The sequence below is a fragment of the Chelonoidis abingdonii genome, chromosome 4, assembly GCF_003597395.2.
Source record: "Chelonoidis abingdonii isolate Lonesome George chromosome 4, CheloAbing_2.0, whole genome shotgun sequence".
Taxonomy (NCBI): Eukaryota; Metazoa; Chordata; order Testudines; family Testudinidae; genus Chelonoidis; species Chelonoidis abingdonii.
In genome coordinates, this window is record NC_133772.1 from 93919380 (window position 1) to 93937540 (window position 18161).

Consider the following 18161-nt stretch of genomic DNA (forward strand, 5'->3'; position numbering starts at 1 on the left):
AGGTTCACAACCGTGTACAAAATTTGAATCTGCTAAATAGGTAACTGAGTGTCCATGGGTTTGTCAGAATATGCAATTATCCATTTTGTGTGTAAACATGGGCAAAAGGAGCATATGCCAATTTTACATGCTCATTTTCTTTGAAAATAAGACTACATGTGTAAGTATTTTACTTTAACATGTTTACAGTTGTGTATATGCAACAAAAGTGTCAGCCATTCTGAAACCTACGTGAATTGGCTTGTGATCTAAGCTTTGTGCTGATTGCATAAGCTCTGGATAAACCTGTCACAGGTAATTTGGCATAATAGCCTGCCCCTACTTAGAAAAGTCTGAACAGCAAATGAAATGTACTTATCCTTGAAGACAATCCAGGATTAAGAATATTTCTTGTCAGTGTGCTGGTACCTTTCATCGGAAGATCAAAAAACACTTACATTAAACATAACAAGAGTGTTTTGAGAGTGAAGGCAGGAGTATTTTGAAACAATTTCATGGCTATGTAAGGTGAAGCACAGAAGCTGGTATGGTGGAGGTGCTGCGCACCCACAGCTTCCACTCAGAAGGGTACGCTTATCTTCTCCACCCCACACACAGCAGGTTTGTAAGGGTTATTGCCATTCCCATGTGCTGCCATGGGGGATATGGAACCTATGTGCAATGTGGTCAGTGGAGGACAACAGGAGTTTTGCTTAAGAGTGTAAGCAGTTTAACCTTAACTAGTTAGATGAAGGGATTTGCATAGTCTTCCAGTATATAAAGCTTTTAAAAATCCACGGGGTAAACTGTTTTCTGGTTAACTCTATTCTCCTGGGATGGTTTTGGTTCAAGGTGTCCAGGAGGTGTCACTAATCAAAATATAACCTATAAATTCCTTTGATTTAAGCTTAATATTTTCATTCCTCTTACACAGTTCTTCAATCTCATCTAAAACTTCTAGCAATGGTGGTTCAACCAAGAATTTGGGAAGCTATAGAGTGTAGATCTATATCTTAATTAAATTTTCCTGAAAGCCACAGCCAAACATATCCCCTAAGCAAATGGTTTTTATGAACTAGCAAATAAGTCCTAGTAGCTCTCTAAAGACCTTAATATTGCTTACTTGATTTGGTTCACTTGGACAATTATTGTAATTAGTTTCTTTGCAATGAGAGCTGGTATGAAGTCTTACTGTAGTAATTCATGTGTTACAATCCTTGCAACACTTGCTTACGGGTATATTCAAAGCCTCCATTCTTCCTGCAGAGCAGAACGTGGCTTGGAACTGCGCAGACTCCTCAACTATAATTTAAGATGTTTTCCTCTATTCTAGACAACCTAGGGTGAACTATGCAGAAGGACACCACAAGGGGGCTCTAGCACTAGAGCTGGGTAGGAACAGCGTTTTGATCTCAGGGGAAATTCTGTGATTTTCGTTTAAACAAGTATGCTAATTTGGGGTTAACTGAAACATTTCATTTTGATGAAATTGAAATATTTGCTCTGATATTGACCTTTTTCAAACTTTCTGTCTAAAAAGCATTTACAAACAATATTTGGTTTGAAAATCAGTTTGGTACAAAGAACTGAAACTTTTCATTCCAAAAATGTTAAAACTAGATGACTTTGACAAAAACAGCTTTTGAAAAACAAAACAAAACCATTTAGATGAAAAACTTTGGACTGGCTCTATATATCATCAAAATCCCAAGACTGATTTGGCTGTTGCCAAACTGGTTGCTAAAATCACACCACAAAGGGGAAAAAACCTGCTATTTGCTCAATGTCTTTCAATCCTTAATCTTGCATTATTGTCAACCTACCTGCACGCAAAGACAAGTACTTGGCTGTAAAATGTAGCTAGACATCAGATTTTTGGCTTTCAGTCCCCCCAGAAAAAAAGCCTCATAGTAGCACAGTAAGAAAATCTTCCTCTGTAGATGCAACACAACCCTCTCCAATCATTCTCGGTTATCTTTATCTCCTCTTTCACAGATGTTTAATGTCCACAATAATAAATATAATAGAATATACTAATGGAACTGGAAAAAGGCATAATTTTTTTTATTCCATGATGCAGCTTGTTAGTCTTCATAAATACTATAAGGGCCACATACTGTCTGATTCTTATGAGTGTTTAGTGAAGGTGAGAGGGCAAAAGGTTCCCCTCCCCCCACTAACAGCTCTCATAGCTAACATTGGGTACAGGCAGAGTTGTAGTCCCTGTACTCATGGGAGAAAAGGGACACTCCAGCCTTACTCCCCTGGGAATACAGGTCTCCCAGAAAAAGATAGAAAGAGACTGACAGGTGTCAGGATATGGACCTGCTTTCTCCATGTGGTGCCCAATACAGAAGAGTAAATGGTGCTACCTTACAAGATGTAGCAACAATTGTACCACTCTGTGCACATGGGAACTCCAGAACGCATTGTGCATCCCTGATGCAAAATGCCTCCAGCTGATCCCCCTGAGCTAGTGCAGCCTGGCACCATGCCAGTACAGGGCTTTACCAAACAGGCAGTCTCCGCCTATCATCATAGAATTGTGTTCTAGGAGAAGAATCTGTGGCAAATGCAAAAATTTTACTTAGCTCCAGCACCAGACAATTTAATTTGTAAACTTTACCCGAGACCCAATTTTTCAAACCTGAGTGCCTAAAATTGGGCAGGAAACTTATTTAGGCTTCTAGAAAAAAAAGAGCCACTTCTATTTAGAAGAGTGGGAGGCACATTGGAAGCCAATGGTTGCTGTAAGCGCTTAGCACCTCTGAAATATCAGACCATGCATATGCAAGTGATTCAGTATGGATTTATGAACCTAACTTTATGCATCTGGGTTTGAAAATATTGGTCTGGAACTTTTGGGTAAAATTTTCAAAAGCAGCTTAGTCATATATATGCTTTTGAATATTTAAAGTTTGTCTGGCCAAAAGCTGGTTTGTCTTGTCTGAATTTCTGCATCTGAATTGTTTAGCTCAACAACGCTCCAGTCGAGCAAAGCACTTAAGCACATGATTAACTCTTGGCACATCAGTAGACCTATTGACTTGATTGCGACTACTCATATGCTTAAGTTAAACATGTCTTGGTGGATCATGATTCAGGGTATGGCTACACTTACTTTTGTACAGCGCTGGGAGTTACAGCTGTCTTCGTACAGCTGTGTAGAGAAAGCGCTGCAGTGTGGCCACACTGACAGCTACCAGAGCTGCAGTGTGGCCACATTTGCAGCATTTGCAGCGCTGCTGGGAGTGGTGCATTGTGGGGAGCTATCCCAGCGTTCAAGTGGCTGCAACGTGCTTTTCAAAACGGGGGGGGGTGGAGTGTCACAGGGAGCGTGGGGGAGACAGAGAGAGTGGGTTTTTGGAGCTGACACTGTTCTCAGCTCCCTGCCTTGCAAGTTCTAAGGACTGTAAGATACACAGCATCTACCTTCAATCATTTTAAAAGTTTTGACCCTTCCCCCACCCCTCTCTTATTCACTAAATGCAAATTATGCACTCCTAAATAGCCTTCAGACCACATAAGCAGCTGCTCAACACGGACTCCCCCCTCCCCTCTCTCCTCAAGCAAACAGCTGTGAACATTCCAAAGCAATTCCCCTGCCCCCGCTCACTCCTCGCTGGAGCAAAGAGCAGCTGTGTTTGTTTTTTAGACAAGTAGGTCCGGGGAGCTCGTAGTTCAGCCATTCTTCTGGTTTGTTCTGGGATACCTCTTAATACCTGGGAGGCCAATAAAAGTGCTTTTGGTGGCCACACTTGATGAGCAGCACTGCATCACCAGCGCTGCAATCGCTACACCCCAAGCAGACCAGGTGTACAGCCAGCGCTGCAGCCAGGTAGTTGCAGCGCTGGCTGTGCTTTGCAAGTGTGGACACAGAGTGAGTTGCAGCACTGTAACCCCATCACCAGCGCTGCAACTCTCCAGAGTAGCCAAGCCCTCAGTTCCCGCATTCTCATTAAAGGTGTCGATGGCAATTAAGATGTCTCAGCACCCCTCAGAAGGTGCTGAGTACCCTGAAGAAGCAGCCCCCACTAGTCCATGAAGGCAGCTCTGTCAAGAGATGCTCTCCTATATTGCTATAGTAGTCTCAGACACACCAGCCACACAGAAATAAACTGTATGCACTAGAACTCCCTGGAGTGCCCATGAGTCTTAAGAAAATATAAACATAAATTTGCTTCACCATCCAATTTATATTTCACATCCAACTCATGAAATAAATTAAACAAGTGATTTAAAGGGTCTACAAACATGTCTTTAAAATGTATGTAGAGTCTTCTGTTTTATAAAGATATATTTACAAACTTTCCAGCAAGCTTTATAGGCAACGAATGCAAGAAAGACAAGTAGATCAGAAACAAAGATAACCAGGAGAGCTTAATCTGTCATTCTCACATACTAAAGTTACTTAACCCGTACTAGTTTATCACTTTCAGTAGCTGTTTTACATCTTTCCAGGACACTTTTAAAGGGCCAGATTCTGGCAAACTCTGCATACGCCCACACCAGAAAAACTAGTCAGGATTGTGAGGGCAGGGAGAGACTGGATTCTGTCTTTCCTGAGAAGCAGAGAAAAGACTGCTCTGCAAGGTGTCTGTGGCTTCCATCATGAAGTCTAATGTGGCATGGGCAAGTGATCAGGGAATGTAGTCTGTATGTTTAGATATATAAGCAACTGTAGCCACAAGATCTTTGACAGCCTTACAGAAAGGAGAATACAAGTAAACTAACTCTTTACAAATGGCATGAAAAGTAAGGAAATATGAACAGAATAGTGACAAACTAAAATAATTCTAATTCAAGCAGAGTAGATCAGAGACACTTTGAAAGTGATCCACGTCATCAACTAGAATTCAACCAATCCTTCAATGCATTTGGGTTTTATTTGGGGATCCCTTTTTTTTTTTTTACTACATAATATGCATTGCCTGATTAAAATTAGTTTTGGCTCCATTGCTATTTAAAATTACATCCTCAAGAAATATTTAGGAATCTTTACATTTTATAAATTAAACCTATGGATGGGTAACTAATTTCTTTGACTGCAGTCACATTTTCAGTTAAAATACAGGGCAAGATTTTCATTCTTCGTGCTTTTTTTTTTAGAAGTCATTATTTTAATATGGAAAAAGTACAAAATGTATAGAACATGCATCCATTACAACTCAGAATTCTACTGAAACATTACAGAGCTAGTTGAGGGGGAAGCACATGCTGCAGTCTGCAATGGCCACTCAGGCCCACTCTCCTGGAGGCATATGGGACAAACTCCAGTTATAACACCAGTGAAGTCAATGAATGTGCCCTATTATGAGTAAATCAGTTTGAATGCCTCTGGGAGTGGCTGCTTTTGTGGCTCCTCCTCAGTGAAGCAGCACTTTAAAGCAACAATCTTGCCCGTAACATACACATATATAGGATCCAGTCCAACTCCCACTGACTTCAGTGGAAGTTGGATCTAGTCCATATGGAAGATTAACTCCCCCAAACCCACTGAAAATAATGAAACCAATTACAAACCTTACTCCATTAGGGCTCAATTCTGTATTATCTTCAATGGGATTACACACGTGCTTAAAGGTAAGCATGTGCTTAAGTGCTTTGCTGCATCAGGCACAGAGGCCTGGATCTACAAAAGGACTTAGCATCACAGTGCCTAACTTTTAGGCACCTAGAAAATCACAGGAACAATGCTGCAATTCACAAAGCCTGAGTTAGACAGCTAGGCTCCCTAGGCAATTAACGGGAAGGGAGAGGCACCTTACTGTGCAATCCACACAAGCTACCATGCTAGGCAGGGAGCTGCCTAAACTAGCTAATGGGAGATGCTAACAAAAGTGGTGTGTGCTAAGCCCTGCCCCTCTCCTGGAGATAGGTGCTCGTGTTCATAGAATATCAGGGTTGGAAGGGACCTCAGGAGATCATCTAGTCCCACCTCCTGCTCAAGGCAGGACAAATCCCCAGATAGTTTTGGGGTTTTTGTTTTTCACCCTAGTTCCCTAAATGGCCCCCTCAAGGATTGAACTCACAACGCTGGGTTTAGCAGGCCAGTGCTGATGCACGGTGGCCTCTATCTCTGCTTAGCAAGCCATGAACAGGAAGGTGTCTCCTGGAGTCAGGTAGCTTAGAGCCCTTAGTTAAGTGCCTGCTTAACTCCATGCAAAGTGTCTGGAGGAGGAGGTGGTGGTGGTATTCAGTTTATAACCAAGAGGTTAAACTCTTACCTGGGATGTGGAAAACTTAGGTTCAAATCCTTCCTCTGCTTGTGGGGGAGAAAAAATTGGAATAGGGGTTTTCTGCCTCTCAGGGGAGTACTCTAACCACTGAGATACAAAATATTTCTGATGTAGGACTCTCTGTCTCTCCTGAAACTGTCCCACTTTAGATAAATAATGGAAGTGATTGGAGGAGCAGGACTGATCCCTGCACTTCCCATGTGCTGGCCCTAATCACTAGACTACAAAGTCATTCTCTCTCTACCCCACTGACTATTTAAGTCCTTATCCATAGTGGAACAGTCACTGGATGCAGGAGAGAGTATTTTAAATTTCAAAGTGTTATTAATATTGGAGTCATTAAGATCACATTAATAAAAAATGGCAGGGTTTGTACATGCAAATCAGCCTTTTGTAAGTATTCAGGGCCAGATCTTCAGATGATGTAAACTGTCTTAGGTCCAGGGAAATCATTGTTCAGTGGCCAAAATGAATTTGGTGGCCAAAATGAATTTGCATGCTATATTTTAGGTTCAAATTTAAAGACTAGAATGAGTCAGTCCCAAAAAAGCTGTTCTTACTTAATATTAATGTATGCAAAACTTTCTGTTTAGGGACAATTCTCTTTTAATTTCAAGACATTTAGATATATGTCTCTTCCCTCATTTATTAAGAATAGATGCATAAATCCTCTTTCTTATAAAATCTGTTTTACACTGTTTCATTCCCACTTAAATCCTGATCCTTTGTGGCACTAATAATTTCCCCAGCAGCTAACTGCGAAGTCTCCAGTAAAGAATTAGAACGTCAGGTAGGAAAGAGCACATAGGAACAGATTAAAAACTCTTAGAAAGCAGGGATCATATTCTCAGGTGTATGTATGTATATGCTGAGTAATAAAAACAAGCATATACTGTGAGTAGGAGTGAATTATAAACAAATAACTCCCTAAATACTGTGAGTAGGAGTGAATTATAAACAAATAACTCCCTAAATAGAGATCTATGCTCCCCTTAAAGCACATGTGTAATTCCTAGTAGAGTAATGGAAGTTATGTGTGTGCATTAGGGAAGGAAATAGCATCTCATAAATGTTACCCATCATCAGCTCTTTCAGGTGGAACCTCAAACTGATAATCAAAAGGAACAGAGAAAGGAAGCAGTTTAAAAAATATAGAGCCCTTGGAGCAAAAATATAGCGTATTTGATTTGATCTTACTACTGAAAGCTTAAAAACTGGCCGATGGAAATTCAATCTAGAGAGAGAAAATTGAAGAGTAAGGCAAATAGACAACTAAACGTCATCTGGAAAAGGGTACCATTTTCCCATTGTCTAATCTGGAGCATAGCTAGACCACGCTCTCTCCTTCAAGGCACAGGTAGAGAAGACAAAAGGCAAAGTTAACACCCAGAACAACATATCGGAAGCCATAGACGACTCATAGAAGATCTCTCAAAGGCTAGAGATTGGGTCAAATCATGTGCCCAACACTGGACAAAACTATGACTGGTGGAAGGAAATGAGGAAAAGACTGGGGACTTCCATATCTTTATGGAAAGAGTGGGTCATGAGGGCTCTGACAACACATGCCCAGTCTGCGGTACTATTTTTTTCTAGTTGCTGGGAGTTTTTCTAGAGGGTTTCTTCCAGCAAAATAAACATTGATCTTCTTTTTCCTTTTCAATCTTTCCATTTAGAAATGAATCTGAGGTTGAACGCTGGATCTGAAGTTTGAGAATTTAATGTTTGAATCTGCAATGTTAGATCTGAATCCAGCCAGATTCAAAATGCAGAAGAAAACAATTTCAGCTTGTAGATTTGGAAATAAAAACCAGGCCCAGGGCTGAGCCTCCATGTTGCTAGCACCTTTCCTTTGCCAGGGGGCCCCATTCACCACTAATGTCTTCTTGGAGGGAGGTCCACAGATTTCTACTCCTCTCCAAGGTTTTTCAAGGAGGCGCTGAATGACTGTTCCCACATTGCCCCTTTGCAGGAATGGAGCTGTCAGAACAAGTCACTAGCCTTTCATTTAGCAAGGTGGTAGTAGGTAGCTGGATCTTCTAGTCACCCCACAAGGGCTAGTCAGAGGCCGGGAGGAGGCAAATTCATATGCTGACAGGGTGAACAACAGGAAGCATGATCTCTCTTTTGCACTGAGGAGCTCTGACTCAAGAAGCCAAATTTCCTCTTAGTCTGTTACAGAGCTCTCCTGGATAGGTGGGTCTCATTTTTCCAAGCCAGGACACTTCCTATAAGACACAAGTGATCCCTGTAAGAACTGTGTAGGGACCAAGTTCTCTTACTACTTCTGTAAATATTATAGGAGTTAATAATAAATTAAGCAAATATTTATGGCATTATAGCATGTGTACTCCCTTAGTTACCATTCAAAATGTTTTAACATTGTTGATGGAAATATTTTTTACAACATCCAAAACATCTCAGTAATGACAAACATGCAGTTTATATTAGAGAACCTAAAAAAGGCCACATTGCAGTCAACATTCTCCAGGCGTGGGTGATACAACAGCTTGGTGACGTGCACATTTAAGTACGGTTTGTAACAATCTGTGTAATTTGGTAAACAAGATAATCTTTCTCAGAGCTGCGGCAAGTAAGCAACTTACAGCACGAAAGCCCTGGATCAAACAGAAGGAAATGCCTTAACTCACTGAAATCTAGATACAGTGGATGAAATCTCCAGACTATTGACATTGATGCAGGATTTCACCTGTGCATGTAAGGATCTGATCTTGCAAACACTTACTTGGCCTGAGCTAGAGGACCAGGCCCTATATCATGAAAAATTAGATAGCTGGAGATGAGGAAGTAAGATGTGTCTTGTAGTGGTTATAGCACAGGTCTGTGACCTGCCCCAGGCACTCTGGGGTGGGCATCCTGCTCACAGCTTTATGATTATGAATCCTGCTTGCAGCATTTTCCCTAATTAATGTTGGCTGACTTCTCTCCGTTCATTAAAAGTTTCTTTTCTACACTCAGACTCTGTGCTTGCAAGTGGGGAAGTATTGCCTCTCAGAGGCGCCCAGGGGTTGTACATGATTTTCCCAGGTTACTGGGCAGGGAATCGAAATGGTTCTGTGTTGAATTGTTGGAAAAGAACCCCTGGATATTGAACCCAGCCCTGGTTGCTGCCAACTCCACCTGGCAGACGAGTTACATGAGAAATAAGTAGTTTTTATTACCTCATTTGGGGTTTTACTGCACAGGAGGAAAGATTCCTTTTAAATAATAGTGCTCTCAAAGCCTCTTGCTATTCCCATTCACCTCTGCCTCTACCCAGTCTCCTCTGGTGTGTGCACACAGCTTGTCCATGTACAACCTCACAGCTGCACTTTCAGGTACAAACATCTATGTACATTCTAGAACTTGTGCATATGCAAACATTGGTATTTTTACCCAGCCACATTCACTGGTCCTTAATAGCAATAGCTGGGGCATATGGGACTGAAGAGAGGCAGTGCCATGTTTTCACACTTAATGGATATAGGAGCAGGAACACTCCCTTTGTGAGGCAGGAAACTCCAAGAAGCAGGTCGACTCATGAGGGAAGAGTTTATAGAATCCAGCCCTAAGAGTGGAAACAGACAATCCACTCAGGAGCAGATTGTGACTTTGCATATTTGTATTGGCACAGGAACAGACCAGGAAATGAATTGTGACTGAGACTGGGACTCCACTTTGAGCCAATCTTTCATCCTGACATTAATATGCAAAGTCTGATGTATTGGATTTATTCAATAAAATGCTATTATTTGAAAAATAGGGTAAAATTCATTAAACTAACAGGATGGATCCAGTGTAGCACCTTAAAGTTAAACTTTACAGGTGATAATTGTTACTTCTCACTGAGCTGAGGTTGCAGATTCAGCAGAGCTCAAAAATGTGTTGGTATATTTTTTTTAAATGCAGATACAGTGTAGCTGATTCCCGTTTCAATTCACGACCACTTTCCTGACACCTTATACCCCTTCCCCCACCCTTTACTCTGTAGGATGTAAGCTTTTCAGGGTCAGGATATTTTTGTATAGCACCTAGCACATTTTGTAGACTACTTCATTGTTAATTTTCATTACTGTGATTGGCATTGCAGAATGTTTTATCTGTAGTGTATTTTCCAGTGCTCTGACTCCAGTGACAGGGCTTTGTCCACTTTCATTGGTTTGCACATCATTGCTGTACTGTTCATCAATTCAGATTAATTGACACCCCCTTCTGGTAGCCACAGCAGAGAGAGTAAGAGTTGAATGGACATGACCAGTGAACTACCTGCTCAGCTGTAGAGATACAACTGACAGGACTGAAGCTAATTGATGGTACCTATAAGACAGAACTGAATCTTATATTATTACTGCTCATATAGTGCCGCCTTCTGTGATTAGAGGACTTCAGTCTACAAGGCTGCCAATGCAGCATCTTTAACAGCCATATCTAAACAAAAATCTATTTTAAATTAGAAAGGAAAAAATCATACTCCAATGTTTTTTTATTGGTTGAATTTCATTATTCTTAAATTAGAGTTAAAGCAGACGGGGAAAAGCCAGAAAAAAGGTCAAAATAAATATTGATGTCCAAGTTATAAACCCTTGAATATAGCAGTTTATAGTGGAATAACTGATAGATAAACCCAGGTAATATCATTTCATCTCCAAACCTTTGACACATTCTGTGGTTTTGGAATAGCAATAGAAAGAGCTCTCCTCTTCATTGGACTAATGGAAAATAAATATTGTGTTTTATAGATTGTGTTACAAAACTGTGAAATGGCATCTTAGGGCTACTCTGCAGATCAGTGTTATCAGATGGAGAAAACCAGAATGTAAACAAGCTGAATGTTGCTCTGTGCTGCCAATCTATCGGACTATAAATTTCTACATGACTGTCTTCCCCATTCTTACAAACATCTATGATGGAAAAGAAATGTCCCCTTTGCATAATGGTTTTTATGTAAATAGTTCAGCAGTATTTAAAAAAAAACAAAAGTTAAGCAAGAGCTATTCAGTTTCAAATGCAATTCAAGAAATGTCTAAGAAACCAGTCCCATAACATGATCTGAGCTTATGTCTAAGACATTGGGGATCAGCATTCCACTAGTTCATCATTAAAGTGCAAAAGGGGGCAAGCGTGGCTGCCACCAACACAGAACTATAATGTAGATGGCCACTGGTATTTAGATCCAAGCATGCACAGACACACACAGAGCTAAAACTTGGTTACTATGCAAACGAAATTCATTTTAAGCAGTGAGTTATCTAACAATAAGCTCCTGTTCTAATGTAAGAGTTTCCTTTGTTATATTTTATTAATGTTAAAAAAACAAAATCCCACTTTTAATCTGAAAAAATTGTTTCAACGTCTGTAGTGATGTCAGAAGGCCAGATTCTCCTGTGAACCCATATCACATTCTTCTAAAGAACTGGTTAGTTTCTAAAGGAAAAAATATATATTTTTGAAAATATCCTTCAGTGATTTTGCCAGCTGCAGTATACAGAACATCTTCCCTCAAAGAGAATGCAGTGGTTTTTGGCAGCATCTACAAGTCAGTCTGGTTTTTCCAACCCAAAAGTGTTTTCCCTGCCTGATATTCACCTGAAATAGTGTCCTCAGACAGAAAATGCATGTTCAGTGTGTTTCTCACTCAGATACCATAAGGAGGCCCATAAGCAAAAGGTTCTGAGGTATCAGGGCCCCTGTGCCCCGAGTAGATAGACACAGGAGGGGAGATTAGGAAGGACAAGGATTCCCCACAATCTGGGAGTGATAGTGGAACTGTGGGGCAGTAAGCATGGAACCCATGCATCATGAGCTGGGACAGTAAAGAGGAGGGGCAGTGAACAAACAGTAGGTTTGATGGTTGGCCTTTGGAGGATAGTACCCTGAGGCTGGATGTTTGCAAATCTCTCACAAGCCTTATTCCTTATCCCTGTAGAAACTGATTAGTTTTCTAAGGTGTCGAAAGTTTTAAATCTTGTGAAAGGTGATCAGATACCATAGTGATAATTTAACAGTGTAAAAGCCTAAGATAGATACAAGTTTAATGGCATTGTTACAACATTGTGATGACTACTATCATCTTCAGGGCCAACTGTTTTTACCTGGAAAGACTCCCCTTTCTGGACTCGTAACACCTTGGCATTTCTTTTTTCCTTCTTGAATGAGAAGACTCACAAAGTCGGTAACATATTTGCTGACATTAAATATACTCCTTTTCCGCTGATGGTTTCCTCAAATTGCTTCTTCCATTTAATGAGCTCTACTAATATTTCCTTCTCCAAAAAATATTTTTGAAAATAGATTGTGGGGTTTTGTTTGGAGAATTTTTGTCTTGTTCACCTAACTGCTCTCAGGGTCTTACTGTTTAATATAAACTGTCAGTGTAGTATTCATACACACCAATTAGGCCACAAACCTTAAGTTACAGTATTATGGTGAGGGCTACTACTGCAGAATTTGTTTTTAATTTAAATTATTTTCAAAGCAGATGAGCTTTTGTGTGTCTTTTCCTCTGTAAAAATAACTGAGTGGAATTTTGTGGATTGTGCTATACAGGATGGCAGACTGGATCAGTGATTTTCAACCTTTCCAGACTACTTTCAGGACTCTGATTTATCTTGTGTACCCCAAGTTTCACCTCACTTAAAAACTACTTGCTTACAAAATCAGACATAAAAATACAAAAGTGCCACAGCGCACTATTACTGAAAAAGTTCTTACTTTCTCATTTTTACCCTATAATTATAAAATAAATCAATTGGAATATAAATATTGTACTTACATTTCAGTGTGATACTTGAGTCTGTTTTTCACCTGTGAGCCTTGTCTGATGCCGGAGCCCTGAGTTTATTAACTCCCAGTTGATAAACATTGATCTAAATGAGTCAAGTACCCCCTGCAAGACCTCTGCGTACCCCCAGGGGCACACTTATCCCTGATGAGAACCACTGGTAGATGATCAGATGGTCCCTTCAGGCCTGAAAGTCTATGAATAGTTCCTAGAGACCATGACTAAGAGGAATAAGAGCAGGGGTGGACAACCTGTGGCTCCGGAGCCACATGCGGCTCTTCAGACATTAATATGTGGCTCCTTATATAGGCACCGACTCTGGGGCTGGAGCTACAGGTGCCAACTTTCCAATGTGCTGTGGGGTGCTCACTGCTCAACCCCTGGCTCTGCCACAGGCTCTGCCCCCACTCCACCCTTTCCTGCCCCCCCCCACCCCGAGCCTGCCATGTCCCCACTCCTCCCCAGAGCCTCTTGCATGCCATGAAACAGCTGACTGGAAGGAGGGGGAGGTGCTGATCAGCAGGGCTGTCGGTGGGCGGGAGACACTGGGAGCAGGACTGGGGAGCTGATGGGGGCGCTGCTGATGTATTACTGTGGCTCTTTGGCAATGCATATTAGTAAATTCTGTCTCCTTCTCCGGCTCAGGTTAGCTATCCCTGTATAAGAGGATTACAATATTTACTCTTCTATGAGTTAAACACCCACCTGTGGGCTGTGTTTCTAATATGAAACCTTTTAAGGCAATATCATCACATTCTTGAGTGAATTATGTGTTGTTACATTAAGGTTATATTTTCATCCAATGATAATGGTAATTTCCAGACATCAGTTACTATGCTAAAACAATAAAAAGGTAGAATTTGAGGTTTTAATAGCACCATTTCTCTCAGATTCCTTTAAAGAAAATGTTTGTCAAGTTCATTCACTTCCTGCAAACGTTCCTGCAGCAGAAGTTTTGTTCATAAGAATGCTTATGGAAAGCAACATTTTTGCAAATACTCACGTGACTATATATTTGCTGAATGTTTCTGGTGCAAATAATGTGCAGTTATCTCAAAGCTCTGTGGATTTGGGAGTCACCCAGTCAAGGAGTAGAAACAATATCATTTGATTTACAATACGCTACATGAATAGCAAACTGAGAATAGCAAATATCTGAAGCAAAATTCATGGTGAAGCACTTGCAAGCAATCCATAGGCTGAAATGTGTGAGAAGGAACCATTTGTCAATAAATTCCAGAAAAGGGGCTACAGTTATTAGACTACTTGTAATGAACAATTTATTTGTGACAGTGGCATGATCTTTGTGATCTTAAAGGATGTATATTTTTTAGCATCCTGGTTTAGTAGTTGGGGTGGGGGAGGGAGAGGGGAACGAAAGAAGCAGTAAAGTTAAACCAGCAAAAGGGAATGAACACTTCCTCTTCTGGTGATCAACCGGATTTTGTCTTTTGCTTAATTTCTCTTTACGCTCCAGCACTTGGATAATGTTTTGTTTGTGGAAGGTTTTTTTAAGTTTGCTTACCAGGCCATTTTTCTAGATACTCATCAATATATGCCTTATTTATATGGTTCTGTGTGCTGCAATACTTTCATCATAAAGGAAGATGTAAGTCAGATTTACTAAATAAACAGAATATTTTACATTGACAATGAAAATGCTCAGTAGATCTATTTCTTTTGCAGTGAAAGACACAAGTGTTATAATCTAATGTTAGTCCCAAAGATGGCAATGGGGAAAAAGGGGTTAGCTAGTGGGTGACAACAAACTTATTGTATGTCTCTATACAAAAGCCTTCCCTCTGAGTTGTTTTATGTTAAAATAGCAAGCCTCCCTAAATATATTTCATAGCTGATAGGGTTTTTTAAAGACTAACTTCTGAACTTTTTAAAATTAGAATTGTAAAGAGATCAAGGCAAGATACCTTTGGATGAATGTCATCAATCAGTAAATGTAGGCCTTTGGACCCAGACTATCCATTCTTCCCAAAATGAGCTTGGCACAGAAATTGAGGGAACTGGCCAGATGTAGCTTTTAAGCAGCCTGGCTAGTAAGTAGCTCCAAGAGAATCACTGCAGCTGAGTGCATTCTGGAGCAGCCCCTGGAATCAGGGAGACAATCAGTTCCTTTGGGTCCCCTTACCCCTATCTGCTGTGTCCAGCAGAGTCTGGGCACAGCAAAGGATTCAGCCTGGGAATTCGAGGTTTTAGGCATTGATCCTGCAAATAATTTGCATGCTGTGAGGCGGCTCATTGAAGTCAATGAGCCATCTCACAGTACTTAAAGTTACGCATGTATATAACTCTTTGCAGGACTAGGGCCTTGGGTTTAACCTTATAGCCCTAATGGACCAGGTGCTACATATCTCAAAACTTTTCTGACAGTCTGTGTACCTTCTCTCCTCCAGCTGGTGGAACTTTAGGTTTCCTGGACAAATCAAGGCAGATAGGGGCTGACCATATTTTTTGCCTCTGCTATACATAGGACCAAATCACTTTCAGTTTTTCCAGAGGAGGCCCATAGAATTGGTGGCCTTTAGGAAAGGTGCTGAATATTTCTCTTGTCCCAAGTTCTCTGCACACACTAGTGATACAATAATGTTTATTATTGTTACATAGGATTCAAGAGGAGAAAGATGGAATAATTAATGGAATTAATAGTGTAATTATGAATAAAATGGCCAAATACTGATTTCTGAATATACTACACATGTAAAGGATTAAAATAGGAGACAAAACCCAGCATTTGCGTCTGACGAAGTGGGTATTCACCCACGAAAGCTCACGCTCCAAAACGTCTGTTAGTCTATAAGGTGCCACAGGATTCTCTGCTGCTTTTACAGATTCAGACTAACACGGCTACCCCTCTGATAAGTTGTCAGCAGTAATTCATTTTAATGTAAATGAGAAAAAGGTAATTGAGAGGTGGGAACAGCATCTGCACTTTAAATGTGGAAGATTTACTAACTCTTATGAATATATGGCGTGTGGACAGTTACAGTAAAGGGCTATCCTAATTTGCCAAAGCCAGCATTTATTGCTTTTAAAGAGATGGGCTCTGTGGTGGTCAGCCCTATCAGATGGTCCCTGTCATATTGCAATGCAGGCAAAATCAATGACCAAAGGGAGGCCTAAGCTCATTTATTTCAATAAAAGATACAGCAAGGTCCGGGGAGGAAATAGTGATAGGGTGATGTTTTAAGAAGTTAGGAGTTGCATTATATAGTTGTTTTTACAAAGTCTAATTCTAAATGAGTGACCTGAACTGCCCTAATTCTCTTAATATGCCTTCACTTAGAAATCTCTGAGGCTTCTAGTCCCTTGGAAAGTATTGCTAAGACATTCTTCAGTCCTACCTCTCCATATAATCAAGTTTTGTATGACTTTACTCACAAGTGTTGTTTAGCATTAGACAATTTGTCTTTTTCTGTACGTTGGAACATCTAATAACAAGTCTAGCTTAGCTCAAATACATGTGTGTAATGTGCTCTGCGTCTGTGTGGTTTCCAAGTCTCTGATAAGTTTGTGGCTGTTAGCATATTACAAATGAGTGTGGCAGTCACATAAATGTAATGGCAACTACAATGTCACATTAATGTTGCAGCTGTAACACTTGACAATACACAGTCCTTTGTATTAACTCCTTGAGTATCATACTGCAAGAAGAGGAAAAGAAATGATAATGTGCAGAGTGATGCACACAGAAGTGCAATGGAAGCCATGGAACAAGTTATCACAGATGTGGTGTCATGGATTGTACTATATATATGATAAATGTTAAACAAAAATGTGACTAAATGTGATCACAGGATGCCATATTCAGAGGGAACTTTAACCCAAATATCTGCTGGTAACAAATGCAGCCAAACATGGTTTTTCAGTGACAGTTCCTAAGTTACACACGGCAAATTCTTTTTTTCACAAAGAAGAAATAAAACAAGAGAAAATGCAACTTTGGAAATACTTTTTAATTTCACTAACAAAAAGGAACTAACCAAGAAGATCAAAGTAATAGGGAAGTTTAGTGACCATGAGCTACTTTTAATTCATTGTTTTGCTGAATGATGGCACGCTGCTTCATGGGAAACTGAAATTCATATGCCTGATGTCCCCATTCTCTCCTATTGGCTGGGCTTGCCAGCTACACTACATCTCCCCTGATATAATGCATTCTCCCCTCTTGGCAGGGTGCATCATGGCAGTCACATGGCTACAAGTGTGTCATGGGAGATGTAGTTCAGCTAGGGAGCCCAGCCCATAAGGTAGAGCGGGGCAGCAGGCACCCAGACTATAACCCCCAGAAGAGAATGTGCCACCCTAGGAAAATGCAGTTCAATGTTGAGCTGACTTGAAATAAAATGTTTAGAATCCATTCAACAAACCAAAATGAAATATTTTCATTCAAGAATATTGAAATGTTTCACTTTGATGAAAAATGCCAATACAAAACCATTCATCACTTCTGAATCCAATTTCTTCTGAACTTTTGGTTCCATGAAAAAATTGATATTTTAACTTTTCATCCTGATTTTCATCCTCTAGCTGGAAATTCTGATTTTCATCAGCTCTAGAAAATGCATATGCCTGGTGCAAGGAAACCTTTACTTCTAACAGGCAGAAGTTAATCTTATAAGCTAGAGAGGCCCTTTGTAGCAACTTGTTTTGTTAGTTTTATAGCAGAGACAATATTCTGAGTCCTGAAACCACTCAGTGACTTGAAACAAATAAAGGGAATGCAGTGGCAAAAAAACAAACAAACCTGTGTCGTGCAATTATTCTTTTGTACTGGCCAAAAAAACAATTGTTTTTTGGCATAGCAGGAATTGTGATAGTCTTCACATCTCAGTGAAAAATAGCTACCTGTATAGCATTGTTTGTTCAGGTGTCACCAACTCCCAAATCATATAAAATATGCTTTCAATGACTCCTAGATCAGTAGTTATTAACCAGAAGTCCAGGGGCCCCTGGGGGGCCACAAGCAGGTTTGAGGGGGTCCACCAAGCAGAGTCAGAGTTAGACTCACTGTAGCCCTGGGCAGAAAGCTAAAGCTTCGCTGTGCAGAGCTGAAGCCTGGGGACCGGAGCTCTGCCACCTTGGGCTAACGTTGAAGTCTGACCAACTTAGCTTTGCGGGGCCTGCTGTGGCGTGGGGCCCCAGGCAAT